This window comes from Syngnathus floridae, unplaced genomic scaffold (genome assembly GCF_059516105.1).
Source record: "Syngnathus floridae isolate MCC-2025c unplaced genomic scaffold, RoL_Sflo_1.0 HiC_scaffold_84, whole genome shotgun sequence".
NCBI classification, from domain to species: Eukaryota; Metazoa; Chordata; class Actinopteri; order Syngnathiformes; family Syngnathidae; genus Syngnathus; species Syngnathus floridae.
This window is the reverse complement of record NW_028284113.1, coordinates 1-17,613: the sequence shown is the minus strand read 5'-3', so window position 1 is coordinate 17,613 and position 17,613 is coordinate 1. Positions and strand designations below refer to the sequence as shown.

The window sequence follows — 17,613 nt, the reverse complement described above, 5'->3', positions numbered from 1 at the left end:
ACTTATTTAGTTTATTTAATCTATTTTTGTTCCCTGGCAAAATTGGATTTGCTGAAATTGTATTTTGCCAAATCTCGATTTGAGACCTGATAGGAAGTATTAAACGCTTAGTTAAATCAATACAAGTTGGTAAGAAGAGCGAGTAATGTTGGTTGAACCGATGAATGAAGGTTGAAAGCAATTTAAATTATGACTTTGTATAAATACTAGATATTAACAGAACATCTACTGCGCAAAATGGGCAGAGTTTACTTGTTTGAGAAGGAGTGGCTTATTCAAAACTAAGATTTATGTAATCTGTTTGTTCCCAGGCAAAATTGGATGTGATGCAATTCCAAATTTCACCACATGATGGTGCCCAATTTTGACTTCATAGGACATATTAAACACTTAGCTTGTTATTATGTTCAAGGTAATCAGATTTGTTTATCATTCTAATGGCCTCTTCAAAACTATTCTGGATTACTACTTTGGATCTATTCTACATTACTTGGCAACAACATACTCTGTAACAGATTAGGCAGTATAATCACATATGTTAACTTGAGAGTGCCCACACTCAATCTACTTATCGTGATGTGTTAAATCAATTACTGTTAGACATTATTTGTCTGATAATCTACCAAATCTTTGAATTGAAGAATTTGTGATTTAATTAATAGCTTGTTCGGGGTAATCAGACTTGTATATAATTCTAATGGCCTTCTTTTGAAAACTATTCTGAATTACAACTTTGGATCTTATATTACTTTGCAACAATCTACTCGGTGACAGATTAGGCAGTATAATCACATATGTTAACTTCAGTGCCCACACTGTATTTATTTATGGTTATTTGTTAAATCAAGTACTGTTAGACATGAAATAGGAAGTGTTTAACATAAATGTTATGGCTACTCACCATTGTAGCTCGCTCCTGGTCAATGATATGAGCCTCTTCTTGCAGTGGAAAACTTGCAGCCAACAAACACCGTGGAACCTAAAGGAATGAAATTAAACATTAACATTTCGCCCGGACCAACATTCACACGTACAACGCAACGCGGCTACACTTCTGCTATTACAAACGTAAATCTCCTTAAACACAACGAGTGTTACTTACCGTGTACGCTCTAGGCAAAATTGGATGTGATGCAATTCCAAATCTATCTGAAACGGCAGTTAAAAGTAGAGTTACATCAAGTTTTCTTTTTTAATCAACACAATCATTTACAACCGTTGACCAGAAAGAATCGTCGAAATTCGACGTCCCCCACAAACGCCACGTCACTCGCTTTTCAGGGCAACAAAAGTACTTCTTTTTAAAAACGATGAGTTGTACTTACCGTGTACGCTCTGGACGGTCCAGTTGCAAGCAGAAAATAAAAATATTTCTCTTGTTAGTCGTATGTTACCATCCGCTGTGTCTTTGTCAACATCGCCGCCATTTTCCTACTTCCTGCTGCGAGCCACGCCCACGGATTTAAATTTGGGCGGAAGCTCTTTCCATTGGCGTCGTTTTCGCGTATAGCAAATCCGATTGGTTGGGAAGGGGGCACGGTTATGCAGCCGAGGAGTCCTGTGATCGGTGGGATGTAAAGTAGGCGTCGACGTCACGTCCGCGTCACGTGACCACGACGTGGCAGACGTCAAATAGCAACCGCTGTTTTGTTTAGTAGACTTACAGTTGTTATGCATTGACATAATGGCGCACACACCAAATAGATTTAAATAAATTAAATAATTCTTCTGCCCACTCTCTTTTAAACAAGTTAACTCTCCCCGCGGATTTGAATTCCGGCGAAAGTTACGCCCATCGACGTCACGTATGTCACGTGACCACGACGTGGCAGATGTCATATAGCAACCGCTGTTTTGTTTAGTAGATTTACAGTTGTTATGCATTGGCATAATGGTGTGCACTCAAAATAGATTTAAATAAATTAAATATTTCTTCTGCCTACTCCCTTTTAAACAAGTTAACTCTGCCCACGTCCATTGACGTCTTGTCTGCGTCACGTGACCACGACGTAGCGACGTCATATAGTAACCGCTGTTTTGACCAGTAGACTTAGTTATTATGCGTTGACATAATGGCGCACTGGTTAGCATGGCCACCTCTTAAGCATGATGATGCGGGTTCGACGCCTGATCAATGTTAGCATGGAGTGAGCTGAAGTGCATGGCGCTGAAGATTTGAATCTTTGAAATGCGCTGAGGTCTGACATATCAGGCAGAATGGTTTGCCATCACGTTCAACAAAAAATAGAAACTTTCCCACTCTGATTAAAACGTCCTGTGTTCATCTACGTATTTTTGTTTTGCTGTGCATCTTTTCCCTGCCATTTCGAGAGCCCAATTGACACTCATAGTTTAAAGAAATGTGTTTGCCCATCCTACTTTGTGGAATTTCACCACATGCGCTTTTGACCAAAATACCAAATTGAACTCAAGTGAAGCCAACACGCACAACCCCCCCCCCCCACACACACACACACACACACACACAAATGTTGATATGAACATAAAAGAGCCGCATGCGGTTCGGGAGTTGCGGCTTGGCCAAACCTGTACTATACAACTTTATTTGTATAAAATTTTCACAACAGCTGTCACACAAACAAAGCGGGAAAAACCGAAGACGTGCGTGTTCCGCCCACGCTGGATTTATTTGCACCTTTGAAAAGACACCGTATTGCCGCAGATGTGGCAAAGAGTACTTTTGGGCATCTGAGACGGAAGGATGTCCAAAGCATCACGTCACCTGCTCTGGTAGGCATGGTGGTGGGACGTTGAGGTCAACCGCTTTGGGGTTGGCTGACTCTTTGATCGCAGGATGCCACACACTTGAAGACAGAAGCAGAAAAGCAGAGCTAAATGCAAAATGTACTCACCGGTGACTCCAATTTTTTTCCCCCCTGAAGAAACAGCTGGACGGGTGGCCCCGGCTGGCCAGTGGGACTCTTGTTATTCTGACCCTTTTTAGTGCGCGTTTGGGGCAACAACCGTTTTTTGTGGCGCTCTCTTCTGGTTCAAAAGTGCCCTGCATGTGAATTTGCTTTTCCTGCCTTCTGATTGGATGAGCGCCGGTGTGACGCGGTGCCTCTGTCACCGTGGCGGGGGGTATACGTTGGCATCGGAGCGTCTGCCAACGTCTGAGACCGGCTGGCAGTGTATCGGAGGTGTCGAGTGCGGTGCCGCTGGAGCTCACTCACCAGCTGGTGTTAGGGCCACAGAATGAAGGCCAAGGAGAAGAATAGAAAGAGAAACAGAAACTTCTCCTCCAATTGTTTGATTTGTCTCTTCTGAGCTTCGATGAATTCTTTCAGCTCTTTGTTCCTCTAGGACGGACAAATGGAAAGTGGCATTCAAAAGCCAGTAAGCGTGCAAGTAAGTGCCGGGCTGGCTTTGGGCCCTTACCTGTTGCGCGCTGTGCAGCAGATCCATTCTCTCTTGGAGGATGCAAGCGTCGCGCTCCCTCAACTCGCACATCAGGGCTCGCTTCCATTGGTCCACGGCGCTCCTAAGCTCTTCTCTCTGATCCGCCGTCAGCACGTCATTCACGCCAGCGTGGCTGGCTTTTTCGCCGTCCGTGGCGGGGCAGTCCCGCTGCGGTAGCGCCTCGTACAACATGGCCTCCAGCTCCAGGATCCTCTGGGCCGCAATCCTCGTCCATCAGTGGTCCGGCGGGAGATTTGAGGGCGGCTTACCTTATGAGCCTGGTCCATGGAACACTTCCTGAAGTCCAACTCTTCATCCAGGTAGCCCTTCTGCTTGCAGAACATATCCTAGCACAGCTCAAGGTCAGAATTGTTGGGGCACATTGCCGGAGTTCCCCTTGGCTGATGTCGCGTGTCTGTCTACCTTCTCACTTTCAATGTCCAACATCTTCTGTTGAAGTGCTGACTTGGTCACTTTGATGTATTCTAACCACTGAGGAAAGGCTGCTGTCACATAAGCAGAATGCGAGAGCGTGCGTGGACGTGCGCGTTACCTTCTCGGCTAGGGTGAGAAGGGTCCTGGCGTGAATCACGACCACCTGCTCCTCGTTGGTGAGATTCTGCAAGAGCCCAAAGGCACAGCGTCAACAAGCTTCTTTCAGCGCAAAGCCTTCCAAAAGTCACATTTGAGCCGCCGAGTCTCGTGGAGTGCGAACATAAGGAGTTCGACATACACTTACGGCGTTATAGCCCAGGATGTCCAGCTTCTTCATCAGATCACTGATGACGATGTCCGGGGGAAAGGCGCAAGGAGCAATGTAAGGTGTTCTGGGACCTCGGGTTAAGGTTAGGGTTGCGAGGGACGCCTTACGTACGCTCACGCCCTCGGCCTCGCAGTAGATCTGCAAAGGGCTGAGGCCGTCTGGGAAACGGACTTGCAGAAACTTCAAGACGGGGGAGCGCCACTCCCTCTCCTGAAAGGCAGAGGCATGCATCCGTCCGTCCGTCCGTCCGTCCGTCCGTCACATCTCTGGCCTCAACACGCTTGTGCGAGTCTTCCCACCTCCAGCTCCAGGATGCGGAACTCAAGCAGTTCGTTTTGGTCTCGGATATCCTGGATGTGCTCTTTCAGACGCGCTTCTTCCGCCTCCATCCGCCTGACCTGAAAAGACAGTCAGACCTCATCTGCGGGGCTTCCCGACAGGTGTGACGCCAAGCGACTCCGCCCAGCGCCTTTCTTTCCGTCACCTTTTCGGCCAACTGCTGATTGCTCTGACGCAGCAGCTGCTTCTCCTCCACCCACTTGACATTCTAGAAGAGACAAACGCGTGGACAGCTTTGGAATGTTGTGTCATTTTCATCCACAAATTCTTTGGTTGACTGGAAAATGACATTTGCTTTTCTCCGCATTTTCCCAGCCACGTTCGGGGGGGGGGGGGGGGGGTTGGTCCAGTAATGCCAGACGGATGAGTGACTGAAGAATGTAGCTATTTTGTCTGAGAAAAAGGTGTGCTCATTGATGAGCTTACCTGTCCTTGTTGCTTCAGCGCTGACTCCAGATCTGCTACTCTGCTTTGATAGTGACCCATTTCTACCATCAGCTTTTCTCTGGTCTGAAAGGAGGAGGAGGGAGGCTCCTCCTCCTCCTTTCAGACCAGAGAACACCCGAGGCTGGGTGAGAACGGGGAGGCTGCGACCCGGCCGGGGGTTGCGGGAAGGGGCGCCACCTTGATCTCCTTCTCGGCGTCGTAGTCCCCTTTCGCTGGTCTGGGCTAGCAGAGCGTAGGCTCGTTGCAGCGCTTGATATTCTTGCGTCAGCTGGCGGTAGCGAAGCTCCGCCTCTTCATGCACACACCAATGCAACACAGCACGAGTACCAGAATCAGTCAGACCGGCGACAAAGCACCCGCGACGCAAAGACGAGTCCGATTCCAGGCTGAAGAGGAATGTTTGGTGCCAATACGCTGGCAGAAATGGCGGGCTACCTCTTCGGGTTCCGTGTCGGGGGTTCTGTCGGTGTGAAAAGACAAGGACGATCCGTCCGAGTCCACCAACACGTCTTCGTCGTAGCCGTAAAATGTTTCGATGACCTGCGGGCGCGGAAGCAAACATCTCTCTGAACAAACTGAAGCGACACCTCACGATGAATCGACGAGAGGAACGATAGCGAGAAAAAGGCCATTTCATCTTGCGCAACACCAAGCAGCCGCAAACAAACAGACTCACCTTGCAGGACCTCACGCTTTGTTCCTCCTCAGAGATTCTCGACGTCGGTATCGTAGCAGCAAATCTCTCTCCTGTCGACACAAATAATCCGCCTTTGAGATTCTTCGGATGCAAAGGGAACGAACGGCTCCGGCGCAGAAACAAACGCGACTCACAATGACATTTCTGACATGAGCTCCTGTCTCCAGAGCCTGAAAAACACGTCACCGGCGATGATTGGAGGGACGCTCGTCTTTTCCAAAAGTGACAACTACAGGGTGTGTCAGGGTTTTCCAGATTATCTTTATCGTATCATTGTGTTGCTTTGACTTTGACTGCGACCTGTAATAAATAATATTATTTATCCCTTATTTATCCCTATCGCTTATCCCTTCCTACACAAAGTCGTAAAACACCCCTTGCTATGTTTTGACTAGAGGTCAAGGGCTTCCTCTATTCAATCCACTCTTACACCCACCCTGTTTCTCTTAATTAAAATGCTCGTGCAGGAGCCGAGAGTCAGACTTCATTCGTACAACGGATGGACTCTCCACCTGCAGGTGTCCAAAAGAACTTACTTGTCTCCCGTGTGGTTCTTGCAAAATAAGTTGGAGCGAGCGCAACTCTAACAGGGTGCATTTTGCCACTAGCTGCCTACGGACAATGACGCCGCGCTCGCGGCTCATGGTTGACGGGCTGAGCAGCCGGGCAAGTCCGTCGTTTTCAGCGCACAGCGAGTGGCAAAGGCGCTGACAAAACGGGAGCTTTGAGCTGCTGAAAACGGCAAAACAAGTCTAAAGCGTGTTCAAACGCGTGCGCACAATGCTCCTGCTTGAAAGGTCGGAATTTAAGGGGCCAATTTTTTGGATGGCGGCCGCCGGCCAAGCTTTGGACGGAAAAGGTTTCCTGGCGACAGCGAGCGAGCGCGGCGCTGCCGTACGTGCACCGAGTCGCCTGCCTGAAGACCTTGGACAAGTCGTCGATGATGTGCCGCTGCTCCACAACTTGAAGGAACTCCATTTCACCGTCCTGCTGGCCGCAACCGCGGTCCAGGTCATTGAGCGAACTAGGCCTTCTCTGTGGAACACAAATGCAGTGGACTCTGTTGGCACGCCGCCGTTGTCCGCGTCGACTTACCAAGCTTGCCATCTCCTCGTTCTCCTGGGTGACAAAGCGCACTTTGTTTTCAAGGCGACACAGCACCAGCGAGAGTTCTTCATTCTTCCTGCTCAGGCGTTTGTTTTTGTACAGGAGTGGCAGAAACTGGCTTTCTGTTTCTCTCAGTCGCTTTAGCTGCAAGCATGAAGTGCGGGATGTGAAAGACGCACAACACGCGGGCCAGAACGTATCCATTCCTTTTGCATCGGTTTGAACGGAATCGTGGCTTTGGCTCCCAATAAAAGACATCTACCAGGCAACCGACTCGCCGCGCCGCTCAACTAATAAGCAAGCGCAATGGGTGCCTCGCTGGATGGCGCGCATCAAACGTAGCGCAAACCTTCAAGCGTGCCGTCAATAAATTACCAGTTCATTGCGCTCTTCAGAAAGCAGGGCGTTTCGATCCTCCAGTTTCCTGATGACTGCGCTGAGCTCAGCGATTTTCAGATGAAACCGTCGCGTGTCCCGATCCTCCTGAGACTGAAAACGCCCCGCAACACACACACACAAGCACTCGTTCAAAGTTCAAAACTGTTTTTGTGCTACCTTCCTCCAGCAACGAACTAAGTCATGCGTACTGCAAGTGTGTGATGAGGTGGCTTACGCAATGAAGAGGATTGCTAGTAGCGGCGTTGACCCCACTTCCAGGGTAGTTTAGGCCCGCCCTTTGGGAATCCCTCAGGGCAGCGATCTGCTGCTCGGCAGCCTGAGTCTGCAGCTGAAGGCGGTGGACGTGGCCGGCCCCAGGGCTTCATCCAAAACACTAACCGCTCTGTCTTTCAGCTTGATCTCATCCGTCTGGATGTACAAACGGGGAGCGCTCAGGCAGGCGGGCAAACTCATTTGCCAGAATTGTGACAAAAACAAAGAGAGCAACCGGCCAATTTTTTTCTGGAATCGACTAGAACACCTTTGCTGTGACAAAAGCGAAGCGAGCAACCGGACATTTTCTTCTTGTGAAATAGAATAGAATAGAATGCCTTAGGTGTCATTGCACTGCAGGTATACAACGAAATTGGGAACATAGCCACGCACCGCGCATCTGATCAGTCCTACCAGTCGGCGGATCTCCCTCTCGCAGTCTCTCTTGGTTCGGCTCAGCTCCTCCCGATGCTGGTGATGAGCCGATCGGAGCTCGGCCGCTCGGGACTGCCAGGCCTGCTGGGCCGCTGCCAGGGCTTCTTCCGCGCTCCTGGTGGAGGCGACACCGCTCGGTCTCCCGACACCGCCGCGTCTCCTCCACCTCCGCCAGCAAAGCGCCCCCCCTCCTCACCTGAGCAGACATTGCGCCACACCGGGCCGTTGAGACCGCAACGGAGCGCCGCGACGCTTACTGGGGACAAGCTACACAATACGGTAGCGGCCGCATCGAAGCCCGACGTGGCGTGCGGATAGTCAGACACGGATAGAGCGGATCACCTTGTCCATGGAGCCGTCCCTCAGGCTGAGGACCAAGGCATTCAGTCGCTGGATCTCTCCATCTTTGATTTTGATCACTCTCATCAGCTCCATTTCATGCTGCCGCAGTAATGTCTCCCTGGTAATGGCTAACTCTTTCTGCTTCTCCTCATGGAGTTTGCTTTTGAGTTCCGTCATGGCGGCGGTGGCACGGTGGTGCTCCGCCCGCAGGTCCTGACTTCTCTCTCTCTCCAGACAGCTGACCTGACATGACTTAGACTTAGACTTAGACAAACTTTATTGTCATCTTGTCTGCACATGGTGCATACAAAACGAAATTCCGTTGCATACGTCTTACAACAAAGTAGTGATATTGCAGTTGAATAGAAGTAACATACCCTATGAAAATATATATATATACATATATACTATATATATATATATATATATATTAAAAATAAGTATAAAGTGCAGCAGTGATAATTATGCAATAGTGCAAGTAGGCAAAACAGTATTCAAGAGTGTGCAGAGGAATGCTAAACCATGTATTAAACTTCTATTTAAAGGGTTTATACAAGTTCAGTAAAGTTGGTAGTGCGAGATAGTGCAAGATAGAGGTCCGTAGTGTCATAAAGTACAGTTCTGTGAATGTGTGATGCAGAGTTCAGTTTAGAGCTCAACAGTTCTAGTGTTCAACAGTCTGATGACAGCAGGGAAAAAGCTGTTGCAGAACCTGGTGGACCTGCAGCGGATGCTGCAAACCTCTTCCCAGAGGGCAGCAGGGAGAACAGTCCATGGTGGGGGTGTGATGGGTCATTGATGATGTTACGGGCACGGGACATGCAGCGCTGAGATGAAATGTCCTGAATGGAGGGAAGAGGAGCCCCTATGATCCTCTCTGCTGTCCTCACCACTCTCCTCACGTTCTTCCAATCGGAGGCGGTGCAGCCTCCACACCACACAGAGAGACAGCTTGTCAGAATGCTCTCTATGGTGCTCCTGTAGAACGTCCTCATGATGGGTGGGGGCAGGTGGGCTCTCCTCATCCTCCGCAGGAAGTACAAGCGCTTCTGTGCCCTCTTGACCAGTGCCGTAGTGTTCATAGTCCAGGTGAGGTCTTCTGTGATGTGGACCCCCAGGAATTTGGTGGTGCTGACCACCTCCACAGCTGAGCTGTTGATGATCAGTGGAGCGTGGTGAGGCTGTTTTTTCCTGAAGTCGACGATGATCTCCTTCATCTTCTCCTCATTCAGGATCAGGCTGTTTTCTCTGCACCAGCCCACCAGCTGCTCCACCTCCTCTCTGTAGTCCAGGTCGTTGTTGTCTCTGATGAGCCCCACCACCGTTGTGTCGTCTGCTGACTTCACGATGTGATTGGTGGTGAACCTGAGGACGCAGTCGTGTGTCATCAGGGTGCACAGCAGGGGGCTCAGGACGCAGCCCTGAAGGGAGCCTGTGCTGAGGGTGATGACATCAGAGGTGTTCTGTCCGACCCGGACTGACTGAGGTCTGTTGGTGAGGAACTCTAGCAGCCAGTTGCGAATGGGGGTGTTGAAGCCCAGGTGTTCCAATTTTCCTACCAGATGCTGTGGGATGATGGTGTTAAACGCTGAGCTGAAGTCCAGGAACAGCCTCCGCACATGGGTGTTCTTCTCCTCCAGGTGAGCCAGGCTCAGGTGAAGAACGGAGGAGATGGCGTCCTGAGTGGAGCGGTTTTGCCGGTCGGCAAACTGGAACGGGTCAAATAATAGGGGGAGTCTGGAAACGATGTGACCTTTAAGCAGCCTTTCGAAGCACTTCATCATAACCGGAGTCAGTGCAACAGGCCGGTAATCATTAAATGAGGTGATTTGAGGTTTCTTCGGCACCGGAATGATGGAGGCAGTCTTAAAGCACGCCGGCACTGTGGCTTGGCCCAGCGAGGTGTTAAAAATGTCTGTGATGACCCCAGCCAGATGACTTGCACATTCCCTGAACACACGCCCAGGAATGTTGTCGGGGCCAGGGGCCTTACAGGGGTTGACTCTCCTCAGGGTCTTCAACACATCGGCGGAGTCAAGGCAGAGTACCTCCTCTTCCTGATGGGGGACAGTTTTAACTGCTGGAGTGCCGTTTAGTGCCTCGAACCTCCCAAAGAAGTTATTTAGACCATTTAGAAAGTCAGCATCAACTACACCCACCGGGGGGGGGGGAGGGTGAGTTGTAGTCTGTAATCGCCCGTATGCCTTGCCACATACTCCTGATGTTTTTGACGTCGTGGAAACGATCCTGAAATTTTCGACTGCGGTCTCGCTTCGCTATCCTGATGGCACGGTTCAAGTTGGCTCTCGCTGTCCTCAGTGTCTCCTTGTCGCCAGACTTGAAGGCAGAGTTCCGCGCTCGTAGCGTTTGACGTACCTCCTCAGTCATCCAGGGTCGTTGGTTGCTCCGGGTGATGATATTCTTAGTGGTGCTGACGTCCTCGGTGCATTTGTTGATGTAGGCTGACACAGTCATGGCACACGCATGTCTAATCTACATCGGGAAAACTGGGAGGGAGGGAGGCAGGCAGGGAGGCAGGCAGGGAGGCAGGCAGGCAGTGTCTGTCTGTTGAGGTTTTCACCTTGTTCTTCTCCTGCTGAAGTTCTAACTGGACGTCCATCAGTTTGGTTCTCAGCTCGTCATTGGCGGCCTGAAGGGCGTCCGTTCGCTCCGCCTTGGCCCGCCCTGCCGGAGCTCGTTTGGACATCTCTTACTCGAGTCTCGCCCGGTCGTCAGTCAGAGATCACAACATTTGTACCTGGAGAGCACAAACGCAGCGCTGTTTTCCACTGGCTTCGAACTCAACTTCAATCGGTACCGTAACTTACAACATCATAAACATAGAACTAGCTTGACTTATTCATTGAATAAATGCATTTGGTTCTTCAAAACTGCATCACGCAACATAGCGTGACCGAGACGGCCGTTATCCACCTGCGTGAAGTTATTTGGTGAAATGAATGAGATGTTTAAGACACCATCGTTCTGTCTCTATGTAGATGAAGGTAAATAATCGATTGCTGAAGGTCCAAAGGTGTTGTGATAAACAAATAAACATATTAGTGATTAGTGACATATTTGTGATAAACATATTAGGCAGGATAATCACATATGTTAACGTGACTGCCCACACTGTATTTATTTATGGTTATTTGTTAAATCGAGTACTGTTAGACATGAAATAGGAAGTGTTTAACATAAATGGAAGACGAAAGGGGTACTCACCATTGTAGCTCCTGCTGGTCAATGATACGAGCCTCTTCTTGCAGTGGAAAACATACAGCCAACAAACACCGTGGAACCTAAAGGAATGAAATTAAACATTAACATTTAGCCTCAACCAACATTCACAGATACAACGCAACGCAAACTACACAAACGTAAATCTTTTTAAACACAATGAGTTGTACTTACCGTGTACGCTCTAGACGGTCCACTTGCAAGCGGAAAATAAAGATATTTCTGTTGATAATCGTCGTGTTTGTATCCGGTGTCTCGCTCAAGGCCATTGCGCCCACAGATTTGAATTTTGGCGAGAGTTCAGCCTATTGACGTCATTTCCGCGGTGTAATACCCGCATATCTGAAACGGCAAAGTTAAAAGTAGAGTTAAATAAAGTTTTTAGTCAACGCAATAATTTACAACCGTTGACCAGTCGAAATAATCGTCGAAATTTGGCGTCTGTGGCTGGAAGCAGACGCCGAGTTCGACATTCCTCCCAAACGCCACACTCCCTCGCTTTTCAGGGCTAAAAAAAAACAGTTGTAATTACCTTGTACGCTCTAGACGGTCAAGTTGCAAGCTGAAAACAAAAATATTTGCCTTGTTAGTCATCGTGTTACTAACAGCTGTGTCTTGTTTGCCAGAACTGCCGCTTTCCTACTTCCTGTTGCAAGCCACGCCCACGGATTATAATTTTGCCGTGAGTTCCGCCTATTGACGTCATGTCCGCGTCACATGACTGCGACGTAATATTATCTAAAACTGTTTGTGCGGTATTGTGTTGTTCTGTGCGGTATTGTGTTATTCTGTGCGGCGTCGTGTTGTTCTGTGCGGCGTCGTGTTGTTCAGTGCGACGTCGTGTTGTTCAGTGCGGCATGGTGTTGTTCAGTGCGGCATGGTGTTGTTCAGTGCGGCATGGTGTTGTTCAGTGCGGCATAATGTTGTTCAGTGCGGCATAGTGTTGTTCAGTGCGGCATGGTGTTGTTCAGTGCGGCATGGTGTTGTTCAGTGCGGCATGGTGTTGTTCAGTGCGGCATAATGTTGTTCAGTGCGGCATGGTGTTGTTCAGTGCGGGATGGTGTTGTTCAGTGCAGGATGGTGTTGTTCAGTGCGGCATGGTGTTGTTCAATGCGGCATGGTGTTGTTCAGTGCGGGATGGTGTTGTTCAGTGCGGCATGGTGTTGTTCAGTGCGGCATAATGTTGTTCAGTGCGGCATGGTGTTGTTCAGTGCGGCATGGTGTTGTTCAGTGCGGCATGGTGTTGTTCAGTGCGGCATGGTGTTGTTCAGTGCGGAATGGTGTTGTTCAGTGCGGCATGGTGTTGTTCAGTCCGGGATGGTGTTGTTCAATGCGGGATCGTGTTGTTCAGTGCGGGGTGGTGTTGTTCAGTGCGGGATGGTGTTGTTCAGTGCGGCATGGTGTTGTTCAATGCGGCATGGTGTTGTTCAGTGCGGGATGGTGTTGTTCATTGCGGCATGGTGTTGTTCAGTGCGGCATGGTGTTGTTCAGTGCGGCATGGTGTTGTTCAGTGCGGCATGGTGTTGTTCAGTGCGGCATAATGTTGTTCAGTGCGGCATGGTGTTGTTCAGTGTGGAAAGGTGTTGTTCAGTGCAGGATGGTGTTGTTCAGTGCGGCATGGTGTTGTTCAATGCAGGATCGTGTTGTTCAGTGCAGCATAATGTTGTTCAGTGCAGCATGGTGTTGTTCAGTGCGGCATGGTGTTGTTCAATGCGGCATGGTGTTGTTCACTGCGGGATGGTGTTGTTCAATGCGGGATCGTGTTGTTCAGTGCGGCATAATGTTGTTCAGTGCAGCATGGTGTTGTTCAGTGCGGCATGGTGTTGTTCAGTGCGACATAATGTTGTTCAGTGCGGCATAATGTTGTTCAGTGCGGCATAATGTTGTTCAGTGCGGCATGGTGTTGTTCAGTGCGGCATGGTGTTGTTCAGTGCGGCATGGTGTTGTTCAGTGCAGGATGGTGTTGTTCAGTGCGGCATGGTGTTGTTCAATGCGGCATGGTGTTGTTCAGTGCGGGATGGTGTTGTTCAGTGCAGGATGGTGTTGTTCAGTGCGGCATGGTGTTGTTCAGTGCGGAATGGTGTTGTTCAGTGCGGCATGGTGTTGTTCAGTGCGGCATGGTGTTGTTCAGTGCAGGATGGTGTTGTTCAATGCGGGATCGTGTTGTTCAGTGCGGCATGGTGTTGTTCAGTGCGGCATGGTGTTGTTCAGTGCGGCATAATGTTGTTCAGTGCGGCATGGTGTTGTTCAGTGCGGCATGGTGTTGTTCAGTGCGGCATGGTGTTGTTCAGTGCGGCATGGTGTTGTTCAGTGCGGCATAATGTTGTCCAGTGCGCCATAATGTTGTTCAGTGCGGCATGGTGTTGTTCAGTGCGGGATGGTGTTGTTCAGTGCAGGATGGTGTTGTTCAGTGCGGCATGGTGTTGTTCAATGCGGCATGGTGTTGTTCAGTGCGGGATGGTGTTGTTCAGTGCGGCATGGTGTTGTTCAGTGCGGCATAATGTTGTTCAGTGCGGCATGGTGTTGTTCAGTGCGGCATGGTGTTGTTCAGTGCGGCATGGTGTTGTTCAGTGCGGCATGGTGTTGTTCAGTGCGGAATGGTGTTGTTCAGTGCGGCATGGTGTTGTTCAGTGCGGGATGGTGTTGTTCAATGCGGGATCGTGTTGTTCAGTGCGGGGTGGTGTTGTTCAGTGCAGGATGGTGTTGTTCAGTGCAGGATGGTGTTGTTCAGTGCGGCATGGTGTTGTTCAATGCAGGATCGTGTTGTTCAGTGCAGCATAATGTTGTTCAGTGCAGCATGGTGTTGTTCAGTGCGGCATGGTGTTGTTCAATGCGGCATGGTGTTGTTCAGTGCGGGATGGTGTTGTTCAGTGCGGCATGGTGTTTTTCAGTGCGGCATAATGTTGTTCAGTGCGGCATGGTGTTGTTCAGTGCGGCATGGTGTTGTTCAGTGGAGGATGGTGTTGTTCAGTGCGGCATGGTGTTGTTCAATGCAGGATCGTGTTGTTCAGTGCAGCATAATGTTGTTCAGTGCAGCATGGTGTTGTTCAATGCGGCATGGTGTTGTTCACTGCGGGATGGTGTTGTTCAATGCGGGATGGTGTTGTTCAATGCGGGATCGTGTTGTTCAGTGCGGCATGGTGTTGTTCAGTGCGGCATGGTGTTGTTCAGTGCGACATAATGTTGTTTAGTGCGGCATAATGTTGTTCAGTGCGGCATAATGTTGTTCAGTGCGGCATGGTGTTGTTCAGTGCGGCATGGTGTTGTTCAGTGCGGCATGGTGTTGTTCAGTGCAGGATGGTGTTGTTCAGTGCGGCATGGTGTTGTTTAATGCGGCATGGTGTTGTTCAGTGCGGGATGGTGTTGTTCAGTGCAGGATGGTGTCGTTCAGTGCGGCATGGTGTTGTTCAGTGCGGAATGGTGTTGTTCAGTGCGGCATGGTGTTGTTCAGTGCAGGATGGTGTTGTTCAGTGCAGGATGGTGTTGTTCAATGCGGGATCGTGTTGTTCAGTGCGGCATGGTGTTGTTCAGTGCGGCATGGTGTTGTTCAGTGCGGCATAATGTTGTTCAGTGCGGCATGGTGTTGTTCAGTGCGGCATGGTGTTGTTCAGTGCGGCATGGTGTTGTTCAGTGCGGCATGGTGTTGTTCAGTGCGGCATAATGTTGTCCAGTGCGCCATAATGTTGTTCAGTGCGGCATGGTGTTGTTTAGTGCGGGATGGTGTTGTTCAGTGCAGGATGGTGTTGTTCAGTGCGGCATGGTGTTGTTCAATGCGGCATGGTGTTGTTCAGTGCGGCATGGTGTTGTTCAGTGCGGCATGGTGTTGTTCAGTGCGGCATAATGTTGTTCAGTGCGGCATGGTGTTGTTCAGTGCGGCATGGTGTTGTTCAGTGCGGCATGGTGTTGTTCAGTGCGGCATGGTGTTGTTCAGTGCGGAATGGTGTTGTTCAGTGCGGCATGGTGTTGTTCAGTGCGGGATGGTGTTCAATGCGGGATCGTGTTGTTCAGTGCGGGGTGGTGTTGTTCAGTGCAGGATGGTGTTGTTCAGTGCAGGATGGTGTTGTTCAGTGCGGCATGGTGTTGTTCAATGCAGGATCGTGTTGTTCAGTGCAGCATAATGTTGTTCAGTGCGGCATGGTGTTGTTCAGTGCGGGATGGTGTTCAATGCGGGATCGTGTTGTTCAGTGCGGGGTGGTGTTGTTCAGTGCAGGATGGTGTTGTTCAGTGCAGGATGGTGTTGTTCAGTGCGGCATGGTGTTGTTCAATGCAGGATCGTGTTGTTCAGTGCAGCATAATGTTGTTCAGTGCAGCATGGTGTTGTTCAGTGCGGCATGGTGTTGTTCAGTGCGGCATGGTGTTGTTCAGTGCGGCGTAATGTTGTTCAGTGCGGCATGGTGTTGTTCAGTGCGGAATGGTGTTGTTCAGTGCGGGATGGTGTTGTTCAGTGCGGCATGGTGTTCAATGCGGAATGGTGTTGTTCAGTGCAGGATGGTGTTGTTCAGTGCGGCATGGTGTTGTTCAGTGCGGGATCGTGTTGTTCAGTGCAGGATGGTGTTGTTCAGTGCGGCATGGTGTTGCTCAGTGCGGCATGGTGTTGTTCAGTGCGGGATGGTGTTGTTCATTGCGGCATGGTGTTGTTCAGTGCGGCATGGTGTTGTTCAGTGCGGCATGGTGTTGTTCAGTGCGGCATAATGTTGTTCAGTGCGCCATAATGTTGTTCAGTGCGGCATGGTGTTGTTCAGTGCGGGATGGTGTTGTTCAGTGCAGGATGGTGTTGTTCAGTGCGGCATGGTGTTGTTCAGTGCGGCATAATGTTGTTCAGTGCGGCATAATGTTGTTCAGTGCGGCATAATGTTGTTCAGTGCGGGATGGTGTTGTTCATTGCGGCATGGTGTTGTTCAGTGCGGCATGGTGTTGTTCAGTGCGGCATGGTGTTGTTCAGTGCGGGATGGCTTTGTTCAGTGCAGGATGGTGTTGTTCAGTGCGGCATGGTGTTGTTCAGTGCGGCATGGTGTTGTTCATTTCGGCATAATGTTGTTCAGTGCGGCATAATGTTGTTTAGTGCGGCATGGTGTTGTTCAGTGCGGGATGGTGTTGTTCAGTGCGTTATAATGTTGTTCAGTGCGGCATGGTGTTGTTCAGTGCGGCATGGTGTTGTTCAGTGCGGCATGGTGTTGTTCAGTGCGGCATAATGTTGTTCAGTGCGGCATAATGTTGTTCAGTGCGGCATGGTGTTGTTCAGTGCGGGATGGTGTTGTTCAGTGCGGGATGGTGTTGTTCAGTGCGGCATGGTGTTCAATGCGGAATGGTGTTGTTCAGTGCAGGATGGTGTTGTTCAGTGCGGCATGGTGTTGTTCAGTGCGGCATAATGTTGTTCAGTGCGGCATGGTGTTGTTCAGTGCGGCATGGTGTTGTTCAGTGCGGCATGGTGTTGTTGAGTGCGGCATAATGTTGTTCAGTGCGGCATGGTGTTGTTCAGTGCGGCATGGTGTTGTTCAGTGCGGCATAATGTTCAGTGCGGCATAATGTTGTTCAGTGCGGCATGGTGTTGTTCAGTGCGGGATGGTGTTGTTCAGTGCAGGATGGTGTTGTTCAGTGCGGCATGGTGTTCAGTGCGGGATGGTGTCTTTCAGTGCGGCATGGTGTCGTTCAGTGCGGCATGGTGTCTTTCAGTGCGGCATGGTGTCGTTCAGTGAGGCATGGTGTTGTTCAGTGCGGCATGGTGTTGTTTAGTGCGGCATGGTGTTGTTCAGTGCGGGATGGTGTTGTTCAGTGTGGCATGGTGTTCAGTGCGGCATGGTGTTGTTCAGTGCGGTATCGTGTTGTTCAGTGCGGTATCGTGTTTCTCAGTGCGGTATCGTGTTGTTCAGTGCAGTATCGTTGTGTTGTTCGTATTGTGTTTAACACTTAGCCTCTAACACTTAGCCTCTAACACTTAGCCTCTAGCATCTAGAAGGTAAATAAATAGGAAGGAAGGACTCACCGGTGACGTCTTCGCCCACGTCCAAGCGTTGTACTTTGTATTTTCATCCTTCTGACAGTGGAAAACATAGCCAACAAACACCGTGGAACCTAAACGAATGAAAGAAAACTATCATTTGGCCACAACCAACATTCACAGATACAACACAATGTGACGTGCGGGGTTGAGGTTAAAGGTTGAGTGAAGGGC

The 17,613-nt window shown here is 49.9% G+C and overlaps 1 pseudogene; it reads right to left on the bottom strand.

Moving 5' to 3' along the window:
* Positions 1 to 3,203: 3,203 nt before the first annotated feature.
* Positions 3,204 to 10,942, bottom strand: LOC148377812 (janus kinase and microtubule-interacting protein 3-like; annotated as a pseudogene).
* Between the last annotated feature and the right edge of the window lie 6,671 nt (positions 10,943 to 17,613).